Here is a 12,357-nt window from a genome sequence, read left to right on the forward strand (position 1 = left end):
TCTGGCATCTTTGTTGGCCAGAAGAAGAATTTTCCATTCAAGCTAGGACTATGAGGCAATGCTTTTTACAGTGAGGTTATCTACAGAAAATTATTCAAAGAGCTTTTAAAAAAGCACGATGGGAGAACCGGCAGCTTTTACTTTCTCCACCACCTAAAACATCTCATCAAATGGTATTTTGTGTTTTGCCCTTCAGGCCACGAACACAATATTAAACAAAGTATTAAAAAATACTGGCATGTATTGAGTGTACATTCCATTTTCCAAGACAGCCCTGTTTTTGCACTCAAAGGACCGGATTTTAAAAGCTCAACGCGTGTAAATCCAGTGGATTTATGCGCGCTGGGCCTATTTTATAAAGGCCCGGCGACGAGCATAAAGCCCCGGGACACGTCTAAGTCCTGGGGCTTTAAAAAAGGGGTGGTCCAGGGGCAGGGCGGTCTGGGGGCAGGGCGGGGCCGGGCCAGGCCCTTTGGTGAGGGCCTGTCCAGCACATGCCAATGGGTCTGGCCTCAGTTAAGGCTGTCAGCAGTGGTTTCTGGGTATGACGTTTTTCGTGGGGAAGAGAAGGGCAGAGCTCACAAGGTGCCCCCGCAGGGAGAAGACTTCAGGAGCAACAATCAACTCTAGAGTGCACAGTGCATCAACAGCAGTTAGCAACAGTCCAGCATGCCCGGGAACCTCCACAGGGAGAATAATTCAGGAGCAGCAATCGGAAGGGGAGTGGAGAAACCCCTTTCTAAATTGCACAGTGAATCAGCAGCCATGCTAGCAGTGCTGTGTAACACATGAATGAAAGGGAGTATCACCTTCTGGTCCAATAGTCTAATTTAATGGAAGGAGATGCTGGTGGCTAGGGTGCAGGAATGAGAATGCCAGTCTGTGGGGCAGTAAGAGATGCCTCTCCTGAAAGACTGGGCACCCCACGCAGTACTGTCAGCATGAGCAGCACTTTGTCAGCTACCACTTCCTCCCCTACCTTTATCCACATCCTCCCCCAACCCCATGCCCACTTCAGAACTGGCTCTCCTGACGCAGGCCATAGCTATAGGAATTAGCAGCAGAGGCTCCCCTGGGTACAATAGATTTTAGCACAAATTTAGTCATATGTTATCTTGCAGAGCTCATCTAGGATATGGCCACAGATCCATTGACATATAAGGCTGTGGTCTGGCCAAGGTGGCCCAGCATTTACCCCAATCTACTCTACTCATGATTTTATAGACCTCTATCACATCTCCCCTCATCCATTTCTTCTTCAAGATGAAAAGTACTAACATTTTTAGCCTTTTCTCATGGGGAGCTGTTCCATCCCCTTTATCATTTTGATCACCCTTCTTTATACCTTTTCTAGTACCGCTATATATTTTTTGATACGGCAATCAGTATTGCACACAGCATACTAGCTGTGCTCGCACCATGGAACGATACAGAGGTATTGTGATATTTTTCATTTTATTCTCCATTTCTTTCCTAATAATTCCTAATATTCTGTTTGCTTTTATGACTGCCACCGCCTACTGAGCCGGGATTTCAAGCTTCAGTCAGACTAGGTTCAAGTGACCTCAGCTTAGTGTGTAGTGGTGGTCAAAAAAGCAAACAGTGTTAGGGGTTATTCGGAAAAGAATTCCTCTGTATAGTTCTATTGTGCAACCACACCTTGAGTATTGTGTGCAGTTCTAGTTACCTCATGTCAAGAAAGATATAACAGAACTAAAAAAAAAAAAAAGATACCGAGAAGGGCAACTGATAAAGGGGATAGAACAGCTCCTTTATGAAAAAAAAAATTAAGCAAATTAGGACACTTCAACTTAGAGAAGAGACAACTGAAAGGGGATATAACAGATGTTTATAAAATCATGAGTGAGATGTAACAGATAAATAGGAAATTATTTATTTAAAAAATATATAACCTGTAAATCCAAGCTTCTAATTAGTTCACAAAAGAAATATTCATAAAAAGTCATAAAAATAATAATACAAAAGATAAACAGTAATCTTTCACATAGTATAAGAATGAGAGGATGAAGAACAAATTGGAGAAAGTAGCTTTTCATTCAATGCAAATTAATCTATAGAATTTGTTGCTGGAGGATGTAGTCAAGGCATCTAGCATAGCTGAGATTAAGAAGAGTTTGAAGAAACTCCTGGAAGAAAAGTCCATAAACAGTTATTAGTTAGGTAGACTTGAGGAAAGCCACCTTGGGCACAAGAAATTGATCTACTTTACTGGATACTAGGGATGTGAATCGTGTCCTCGATCGTCTTAACGATCGATTTCGGCTGGGAGGGGGAGGGAATCGTATTGTTGCCGTTTGGGGGGGTAAAATATCGTGAAAAATCGTTAAAAATCGAAAAATCGAAAAACCGGCACATTAAAACCCCCTAAAACCCACCCCCGACCCTTTAAATTAAATCCCCCACCCTCCCGAACCCCCCCCCAAATAACTTAAATAACCTGCGGGTCCAGCGGTGGTCCGGAACGGCAGCGGTCCGGAACGGGCTCCTGAATCTTGTCGTCTTCAGCCGGCGCCATTTTCCAAAATGGCGCCGAAAAATGGCGGCGGCCATAGACGAAAAAGATTGGACGGCAGGAGGTCCTTCCGGACCCCCGCTGGACTTTTGGCAAGTCTCGTGGGGGTCAGGAGGCCCCCCACAAGCTGGCCAAAAGTTCCTGGAGGTCCAGCGGGGGTCAGGGAGCGATTTCCCGCCGCGAATCGTTTTCGTACGGAAAATGGCGCCGGCAGGAGATCGACTGCAGGAGGTCGTTCAGCGAGGCGCCGGAACCCTCGCTGAACGACCTCCTGCAGTCGATCTCCTGCCGGCGCCATTTTCCGTACGAAAACGATTCGCGGCGGGAAATCGCTCCCTGACCCCCGCTGGACCTCCAGGAACTTTTGGCCAGCTTGTGGGGGGCCTCCTGACCCCCACGAGACTTGCCAAAAGTCCAGCGGGGGTCCGGAAGGACCTCCTGCCGTCCAATCTTTTTCGTCTATGGCCGCCGCCATTTTTCGGCGCCATTTTGGAAAATGGCGCCGGCTGAAGACGACAAGATTCAGGAGCAGGAGCCCGTTCCGGACCGCTGCCGTTCCGGACCGCCGCTGGACCCGCAGGTTATTTAAGTTATTGGGGGGGGGGTTCGGGAGGGTGGGGGATTTAATTTAAAGGGTCGGGGGTGGGTTTTAGGGGGTTTTAGTGTGCCGGCTCACGATTCTAACGATTTATAACGATAAATCGTTAGAATCTGTATTGTATTGTGTTCCATAACGGTTTAAGACGATATTAAAATTATCGGACGATAATTTTAATCGTCCTAAAACGATTCACATCCCTACTGGATACTTCCTAAAAATCTGGATTGGTCTCTGTCTGAGACAGGATGTGGGGGTTCGATGGACCCTTGGTTTTACTCACTATAGCACCTGTTTTGTTCTTATCAAAAAGTATTCTGACCCCTAAACATTTCATTCACAGTTAAGTCTTCTTTTCTCCCTTAGATCTGCTTCCTAGGATGCCCTTCTGTAACAAAAATGTAAAATTTGTCATCCAGGATAATGTGAGAATTTCGGGTCACACCTGCTCAGTTTACTGGTTCAGTTAACTTTGCCACACAGTTTCTGCCAAGTGAAAAGAGAATATATAACTCAGGTCATGCTCATTCTGTAGTTAATATCGTCAGACAAGAGAATGATCCTTCTGTACTGACTACTGAGGTTACCTACTGATGTCATCCATCCGCTTCATCTTCTGCTTTGATGCTGCAGTAACTGTATATAAAACAGGGATTTCAGCAACAACAAAAAACAAACCCGGACATGGTAATGCCTGAAAATCATAAAGGCAACCCATAGGTCTTACTTTTATAAAGTAACTTTTAACTTTTATCACCTGAGAATGCCTTTAGGAATTTTCAAATGTATATTTTCCCTCCTCTTACAGCTGCTGCCAGATGTCCCAAATGAAGAACCTGAGAAGTAGTGGAGGCACACTGAAAAAAGGCTTTCCATTGCACAAAGTTATGTGGCAAGCAGATGTCAGTTATTTGTTATTTCTGTTTTGCTGCATGAAGTTTCTTTGATCTAAAACTGCAGCAGGAAGCACATACAGCCTTACAGGCACAGAAGAAAAATACTGGGGGCAAGTAACATATTTTGTTAAAAATGACTTATTTTGTATTCTTTCTGCGAAGAAAAAAATCAATTGAATGCATTTAAAAGAGGCTTTAGGCCACATGGCCCTAATTCCCATCACACATGGTCCGATATTCTCCTCAATAGAGCAATTTCAACGTTGTACATCTTATTCTGCGTCCAGGTAAAAATATAACAATATCCTACATTTAAAACATCAGCAATGATACCCGGGGCAATCGCACAGGCTTCGAAAGTTTACGTCACACAAAACGATCCAACCATTCTATAACCGTGTGTATATGTAACAGTCTAAAGGGAAGACTCCAAAACCAGAGGAGCAGAGAGAGCAAGGCTGAATCCTGCTGCTGAATACCTACAACTCCGCCTGCCCACCGACCAGCCAATCCCAGACGAGATCACATACATGCAAATAAGAGCACAATGGAGCTAGCAATAACCGCCCGCCAACCAACCTTGAAACGACCACCACTTGTTTGGCAGCCGAACTTCCAATCTCCCGTCCTGTTACCCCGATTGTGGAGACCGGCAGCCAATGGTAGCAAAGAGGAGGCGTGCCTGCACCGGGTTAGGATGTCCTTGCAGGGTGTCTGAGCTAAACTTCACCAAATAATAGCTGTTTGTATTTTGGCTGCTGCAGTAGCCATTTTAGGTAAGTTCTTCTCTTAACTTTTATTTTTCTAAGCTTCTTTCCTAGTTTGTCAGCCCTGCTGGAGGTGGAAGTCCTGCCTCCTCTGCCTAGGCATCCCTATGAATGAACTCCGATTTGCAGGTTTTAAGCTGGCTAGGGATTGTGGAAATGGGTCCAGTTTTCGGAGGGGAGAATTTTTAATGCATTTTTTTCCTAGAGACTGTCATGGCGTGTTATTTTCTGTCCTTGGAATAAAGCCTGTGCCCTAGACAGGAGATAGCTGCTTGGAAGTAGCCTCAGTGGGATGCGGGTAAGTGTTCTGTTCTTCTCTGAGGAGTTGGGAGCCTTCTTGGGCTAAGAGAGTGTTCCAGAGCCTAAGCTTCGGCCACTGAGGGCATTTTTGGTTTTGTTTTTCATGGGTCCAGTTCTAAACTGCAGCCTTCCTATGCATGCCTGCATGCATCTTGGGATCTGGCACAATTACCTGCTTGCAATTTGCAGCAGCAGAAAATCATATCAAAGCCTGCAAGCATTCCAAGTTCTGAGAGAGGTGCTTTGCATATTTGGATGGATGGAGGGGACAGGTAGGGAGCAGAAAATCCACATTTTTCTTTTGCTAATTTGTAATACTGCCTCTCTTATTTTGCCATGCATCTAGTGGTTATTATAAAAAAAAATTGCAAAATTTTTTTTTTTTTTAAAACAAAGATTTACATTTTTAAAACTTATTTTAGGGAATGATTTCATTGCCCAGATAAATGCCTGCAATTTGTGGTCAAAGTTTTACTTTGTACAGAGCAATGGGAAGGCTTACCGCAATATTGTTTTGTTATATTGACCATATGAGAGGTGTACTATAGAACATATCAGTCATGAGATGCATGCTGGTCTGCCTCTGTGGCCAGCATAGCATCCAATGGAATGAGATGTGGCTGCTGTGATATAGTGTGAGTTTTCATATTGTATCTGATACTTACCCCATCACTACCACCCTGTTATGTTCATTGCCTTGAGGTTCTGCATAGTGTATAAAGTACTTGGTATCGCATTGCAAATCTACCCCAATGGTATTTCCATTTTCTAATTAGAATTGCATTTTCTACAGTTTAGAGGATAACCTTGGACCACATGTCCTGCTGGATTGCAAAGTCCATGGTGCTGAACTGTGGTGATTGAAGACCTTAATCAGTTTTATGTTTGAAGCTGCTGATCAACTTGATTGTTATTTTTCGCTAGGACACATTGTAGAGTATAAAACAGTAAGGATATGAAGTTGATCTCATCATGGGAGAGTATGGAAATAGTGCAATAAACACAAGCCTGATTGGTGAGGTGCTTTATAAGTTGAAACATTTTTTAAACAATTTGATGGGAGTCTGTAGTTAATGTTGATATGATGCTTGCAAGCCACTGATATAGATATGAATGTGTTTATATACATACAGAGAATAACCAATAGAAAAGTATTACCATTGAGAGTTACTAGTAACATTGTGAATGACATATCTGGAGTCTGAGTGAATTTTCAATGTCACAAAAGTTGGAACAGTAGTCTGTTGCTATTAGATAGTTGCATATGTATCATGGATATGTTGAATACTTGAAGATATGTAATACTTCAAGCTGAATGTACCTCTTTTCTTTTTTTTTTTTCTTCCATTTTCAGTTTTCACATGTTCCTGTTTCTCAGTATCTCATTTGTGACCATTTATGGTCACTTCATAGTTTCTGACCATTTGTCCCTAGTACAGTTTTGTTGAAATTCAGAGTGTTATATTCAGCATATTGTCGGTAGATTAGGAAACATTAATGTGAAATTGAAAATTGAAAGTTTTGTTTTGTTTCTAGGTACTCTGGCATAACAGTATAATGTGATGGTTGGTGAAAGGGTAGGCTTCACCTAATTCTAACAGGTTTATTCCTTGAGATTTACATTTTTGAAAATATTTCATTGAATGTTTTCCAAAATGCAAGAAGGCAAATTGCTAATGAGGGAATACACTGAGAAGAAAGACAAGGCTAAGAGACCGGTATCATGGAATAAGACAGTACCACTCCAACCTATCAACGGTTTAGGACATCACCACTGAATAATGGAAGAGGCCAGAGATGCGAGAACTCCAACTTATTTATATAGCTTCTTTTTTTCAGGATACCAATGTGTTGTGATATTTGTAGCCAGTGTTAACTATTGAATAATACAGTTGAAAGATTCCAAATTGTCCTTTTCAAGTGATAAGTTAATTCAAACCAAAAACATACTTTGAAATGTTTGTATACAGATGCTAGGCATCTGAAAAAATAAGATGGGAGAGAGTGGTAGCGCGGAATGAAGAGGTAGATATACTTGGCATCTCGGAGACCTGCTGGAAGGAGGATAACCAATGGGACACTGTGATAAGGGGTATAAATTAAATTGCAATGATAGAATAGATCAAATTGGTGAAGGGGGTGGCATTATAGATTAAAGAGATTATTGAGTCAAACAGGTTCAAATCCCACTACCTCTCCTTGTGACCTTGGGTAAGTCACTTTACCTCTGTTGCCTCAGGTACACACTTAGATTGTAAGCCCTTTCAGGAGAATACAGTACCTGAATGTAATCCAATTTGACATACCAAAATGCAGAATATAAATAAGATTTGGTGCAAGAGATAACAGGTTTGGGGCCACTTGGCAATAGTGATCATAACTTATTGTTAAAGTTATAGTTCCAATTTAGATATTATAAGGTTTAGATATACTGTTTTTTTAATCTCAGTTCCCTGTAAAGCCTTCTAAGCTGCTTTCATGTTCTGTGTAAACCGATGTGATGTCCTTAACGAATGTCGGTCTTTAAAAACTTTAAATAAAATAAATGATCAAATTTGATTTAATAACTAGAGAAAAGACACTAAAAACCTCTACTTCAGTAGTGTTTAATTTTCAAAAGGGATATTATGATAAAACTGGGAAAATGGTTAGGAAACAAATGAAAGGAGTAACTGGCAAGGTTAAGTGTTTACAGTGGGCATGGATGTTGTTTAAAAATACTATCTTGGAAGCACCAAACCTAATGTATTCCATGCATTATAAAAGGTAGGAAGAAGGCTAAACGACTACTAGCATGTTTAAAAGGTGAAGTAAGAGAGTTATTTATTGCTAAAAGAACATCTTTCAAAAAATGGAAAAGGGATCCAAATGAAGAAGACTAGAAACAGCATACACACTGGCAAGTTAGATGCAAAGCATTGAGAAAAAAGAGAGAATTTGAAAAGAATCTGAGCCATAGATACAAAATCTCATAATAGAAACTTTTTCATTAGAAGCAAAAAAAAAACAAAACTGGGAGGAAGTCAGTTGGACCATTATATGATCAAGGAGTAAAAGGGGCACTTAGGGAAGACAAGACCATAGTGGAGAGACTAAATTAAGTCTTTGTTTATGTTTTACTGAGGAAGATACTAAAGAATTGCAAATCACCTGGACCAGAGGGTATACATCCCAAAATGTTGAAATAACCGAAAAATGAAATTGCAGATCTGCTGTTAGTTTACAAATTACTGTCTTTAGAATCATCTACAGTACCTGAAGATTAGAGAGTTACCAACATTACGCCAATTTTTAAAAAGGGTTCTGGGGTGATTCATGAAACTGTAGACCAGTGTGCCTGCTGTTATTGGTAGAAAATATTATAAAGAAAAATATTACTGAATCCATAGTTATAATTTAATTAAATGGGACAAAATCAGCATGGATTGACCAAGGTAAGTCTTCCCTCCCCAATCTGCTACATTTTTTTTGAAGGTGTAAATAAACATGCAGTAAAGATAAGCCAGTTGATAAAGTGTATCTGGATTTCCAGAAAGTGTCTGATAGAGTCCCTAATGAGAGACTTCTGAGGAAATTAAAAAGTCATGGGATAGGAAGAAGTTTCCTGTTGTGGATAGGAAACAGTGAGTGGGGCTATAAATGGTCAGTTTTCTCAATGGAGAAAGGTGACTACTGAAGTACCCCAGGGATCTATTCTGGGACCACTGCTTTTTAACATATTTATAAATGACCTAGAGATGGGAACAGCAAGCGAGGTGATCAGATTTGCAGAGAACACAAAGTTATTCAAATTGATTAAATCACATGAGGATTGTGAGAAATTGTAAGAGGGACCTGGCAAGACTGGGAGACTGGGCATGCAAAAGGCAGATGACATTTAATGTGGACAAGTGCAAAGCGATGCACTTAGGGAATAGCAATTTAAATTATAGCTACAGAATGCAAGGTTCCACATTAGGAGTCACCACGCAGGAAAAGGATCTAGGTGTCATTGTGGATAATACATTGAAATCCTCTACTCGGTATGCAGCTGCAGCCAAATGGGCAAATAGAATTCTAGGAAGTATTAGGAAAGAATTGGAGAATAAAACAGAAAATATGGTAATGCCTTTGTATTGCTCCATGGTGCGACCACATCTTGAGTATTATGTGCAATTCTGGTCACTATATCTTGAACAAGATATAGCAGAATTAGAAGACATACAGAGAGAAGCAACTAAAATGATAAAAGGGATGGAACAATTTCCCTAGTAGGAAAGGCTAGCGGTTAGGCCTTTTCAGCTTAGAGAAGAGATGGCTGAGGGGAGATATGTTAGAGGTATATAAAATAATGAGCAGAATGGAATGGATAAATGCAAAATCAGTTGTTTATTCTTTCAAAAAGTATAAAAACTAGGAACATGCAATGAAGTTACTAAGTAGTACATTTAAAAGAGAGCATTTGTTTACTCACTGCATAATTAAGCTCTGGTAATTCATTGCCAGAGTATGTGGTGAAAGCTGAATTAAAAATAAGTTTAGACACTTTTCTGGAGCAAAAGTCCATAAACCATTATTAAGATGGACTTGGGGAAATCCACTGTTTATCCCTAGGATAAGCAGTGCGGAATCTGTTTGCTTTTGGGATCCTGCCAGTTACTTGTGATCTGGATTGACCGTTGTTGGAAACAGGATACTGGGCTTGATGGACCTTTGACCCAATATGGCAATTCTTATGATGTGATATGCTGTGTGTTTTATCATACTGTATAATTCAGGATTGATTGAGCAGGAGTTCTAAGAAATACTGGAGTCAGTGTTGTGGGGCAGCACTATACTTTCTGTTGGAGGGTTCGTGGATACAGTGAAGATGTCATTGAAACTACCATATTACAGTCATTGTGATAGATTTCCGAATCTCAATGTTTTTCCATTAATTCACAATGAGCACCAACAAAATGATTTTTCAAAGATTCAAACTCCACAAATCTTATAAGCTGTTCTTATAAGATTATAATATTTGTGGACTTTGAATTTTTGCCAAATCATTTTGTTGGTGCTCATAGGTTTGGTGATTTGGCTTTCCACCACATTGTTATAGGATTCACAATGAATCGTTTTTTGGCTATTGCAGGTTCAGCCCTTGATGATCCATAGAAATATGATACTGTTGTTTTCAGTATGATATGAAGTGAAGCTAATTACCAAAGTGTGTCCAGTGTGCTATAGTTTGAGTCCCTAGTTGTTGCATTTCATCAGTGTTGAGGCCTGGGTTTTCATTTAGGCAATGTAAACTATTGCTTATGATGCCAGATTTCTAAGGTGCCACCTGATCCTGCCACCAGAGCTGTCCCTGAATTCAAAGCATGTTGGCAGGGATCTAGGCACTGTCTTTCCTGCAATAGAACGTCAGTCAGCACAGGGCCTGTGAACTGCACACTCGCAGGCCCAGAAGTGGACCCACCCCTCTTATAAGTTTTCTTAGGTACAGAAGAAGGGGGTAGGGTCTGTGAGCATGTACTGACTTACCAACCCAGTGCTGATCATCTTTCTACTTTTGCCCCAATCCAGAGGGGGATGATTGGGAAGAGGATGTTGAGGGGGTGAGGGGTGGTGCAGAATGGCGGAGAACCCAGACAGGAACATCCCTACTAATCACCTTCTGCTCTCTAATCCGACTACCTATTTCCCCTGAGGGTGCTTTTGGATGCCAGAGTTCTAAATCGGACCCTGCCCATGTTAGTGAATATACTGAAACCATATAGTTGGTAACAGGATTGCCAGTGTCCCTAGGCTCTCATAATTGTGTGGCTGTGGGAGAAACCGAATAATTAGCTTGATGACGCACAATAGACATTTCTGATGGAAGCTTCCCCATCCATTTCTTCAGTCATTTGAAGAAAGCAACAGGGTGCCTGCCTTCAGCCTGTAATCTCTCTCTGCTACTGCACCAGCTCCTCCCCTGGCAAACAGCTTGCAGGCAACAGGAGGGATGTGAGACTGAGGCTGGACTAGATGAAAGAGGCACTCTGCACCCTAATCTAGCCCCTCTGCTTCTTCTCCTCCTCTTGTTGTTCTTCCCCAACTCTCTTTCTCCTGTCCTGAAAGGATCAGGAGGCGGGAGAGATGGAGTGGACAGACAAAACAGAATGTTTGATCCTTTAAAGATCTCTTAAATCAAACCAAAGATGATTTTGATAAAGTTCCTGGAATATATCTCTTTAGAAGAATTTCTTGCAAAGGTTCTTGCAATTGTGTATATATGGTTGACCATACACTGGCTACAAAGACCTGGATGGATTTTTTGAAAGTCTCCAACTGCTGGTGTCTCACAGTTGCTGAGAGCATTTAATTTCAATTCCTAGAAGCCGTGAAGACTGGCACTACTGCTGACGAGTTTCGAACTTGTATTAATTCTTCCCCTGTTTCCAATTCATGCCATGTTTCCAATATATGTGTGTGTACATCATTTTCTGTGTAATTAACAGCATGACATACTGCTGATGCTGAGGGCATTTTTAGCATACATAGTCCTTGTCTTTCGAGTATGAGTTTTTCTCAAGAAAGTATAAATAAAAGTGATATTTCACAGTTAACTTTGGAACTTATATGCCTTAACTTGATAATTTTTTTGTACCTGATATATTTTTTATTTGTATATAGTTTATAGGTTTGTCTTTTTGCCGATGATACCAAAATCTGTAACAGGGTGGACAGCCAAGTAGGTGTGGAAAACATGAGGAGGGATTTAGCGAAACTCGAGGAACGGTCTAAGGACTGGCAGCTAAGACTTAATGCTAAAAAATGCAGAGTTATACATTTAGCATGCAAAAACCCAAAGGAGAGGTACAGTATTGGAGGTGAATTTCTTCTGAGCAGAAAGGAAGAGCAGAATCTGGGGGTGATTGTATCTGATGATCTTGAGTTGGCCAAACAGGTGGTTAAATTGATGGTAAAAGCCAGAAAGATGCTTGGCTGCATAGGAAGAGGAATGGCCAGCAGAAAAAGGGAGGGGATATTGCGCCTTTATAAGTACATGGTGAGACCTCACTTGGAATACTGCGCATACTTCTGGAGACCGCACCTTCAAAAAGATATAAATGGGATGGAGTCGGTCCAGAGGGTGGCTACTAAAATGGTCAGTGGTCTTCGTTCTAAAGCATATGGGGTTAGATGTAAAGATCTAAACATGTAAACCCTAAATGAAAGGTGAGATAGTGGAGATATGATATAGATATTCTCCGTGCATAGGAGGTGAGCTGTTTTCAAAGGAAAGGAGGCTCT

At 41.1% G+C, this 12,357-nt stretch overlaps 1 protein-coding gene across 4 annotated transcripts in view; it reads left to right on the forward strand.

Moving 5' to 3' along the window:
* Window positions 1-4,640: 4,640 nt before the first annotated feature.
* The window catches only part of CHD6 (chromodomain helicase DNA binding protein 6), a 586,770-nt gene continuing 579,053 nt past the window's right edge, over window positions 4,641-12,357 (forward strand). For 3 of the 4 annotated variants that reach the window (XM_029614845.1, XM_029614844.1, XM_029614846.1), the window contains exon 1: window positions 4,641-4,803. The gene's annotated coding sequence lies outside the window, so the exon portion shown is untranslated. The remainder of the gene's footprint in view (window positions 4,804-12,357) is intronic. The other variant, XM_029614847.1, reaches the window with a different exon arrangement.

The sequence above is a fragment of the Rhinatrema bivittatum genome, chromosome 8 (genome assembly GCF_901001135.1).
Source record: "Rhinatrema bivittatum chromosome 8, aRhiBiv1.1, whole genome shotgun sequence".
NCBI classification, from domain to species: Eukaryota; Metazoa; Chordata; class Amphibia; order Gymnophiona; family Rhinatrematidae; genus Rhinatrema; species Rhinatrema bivittatum.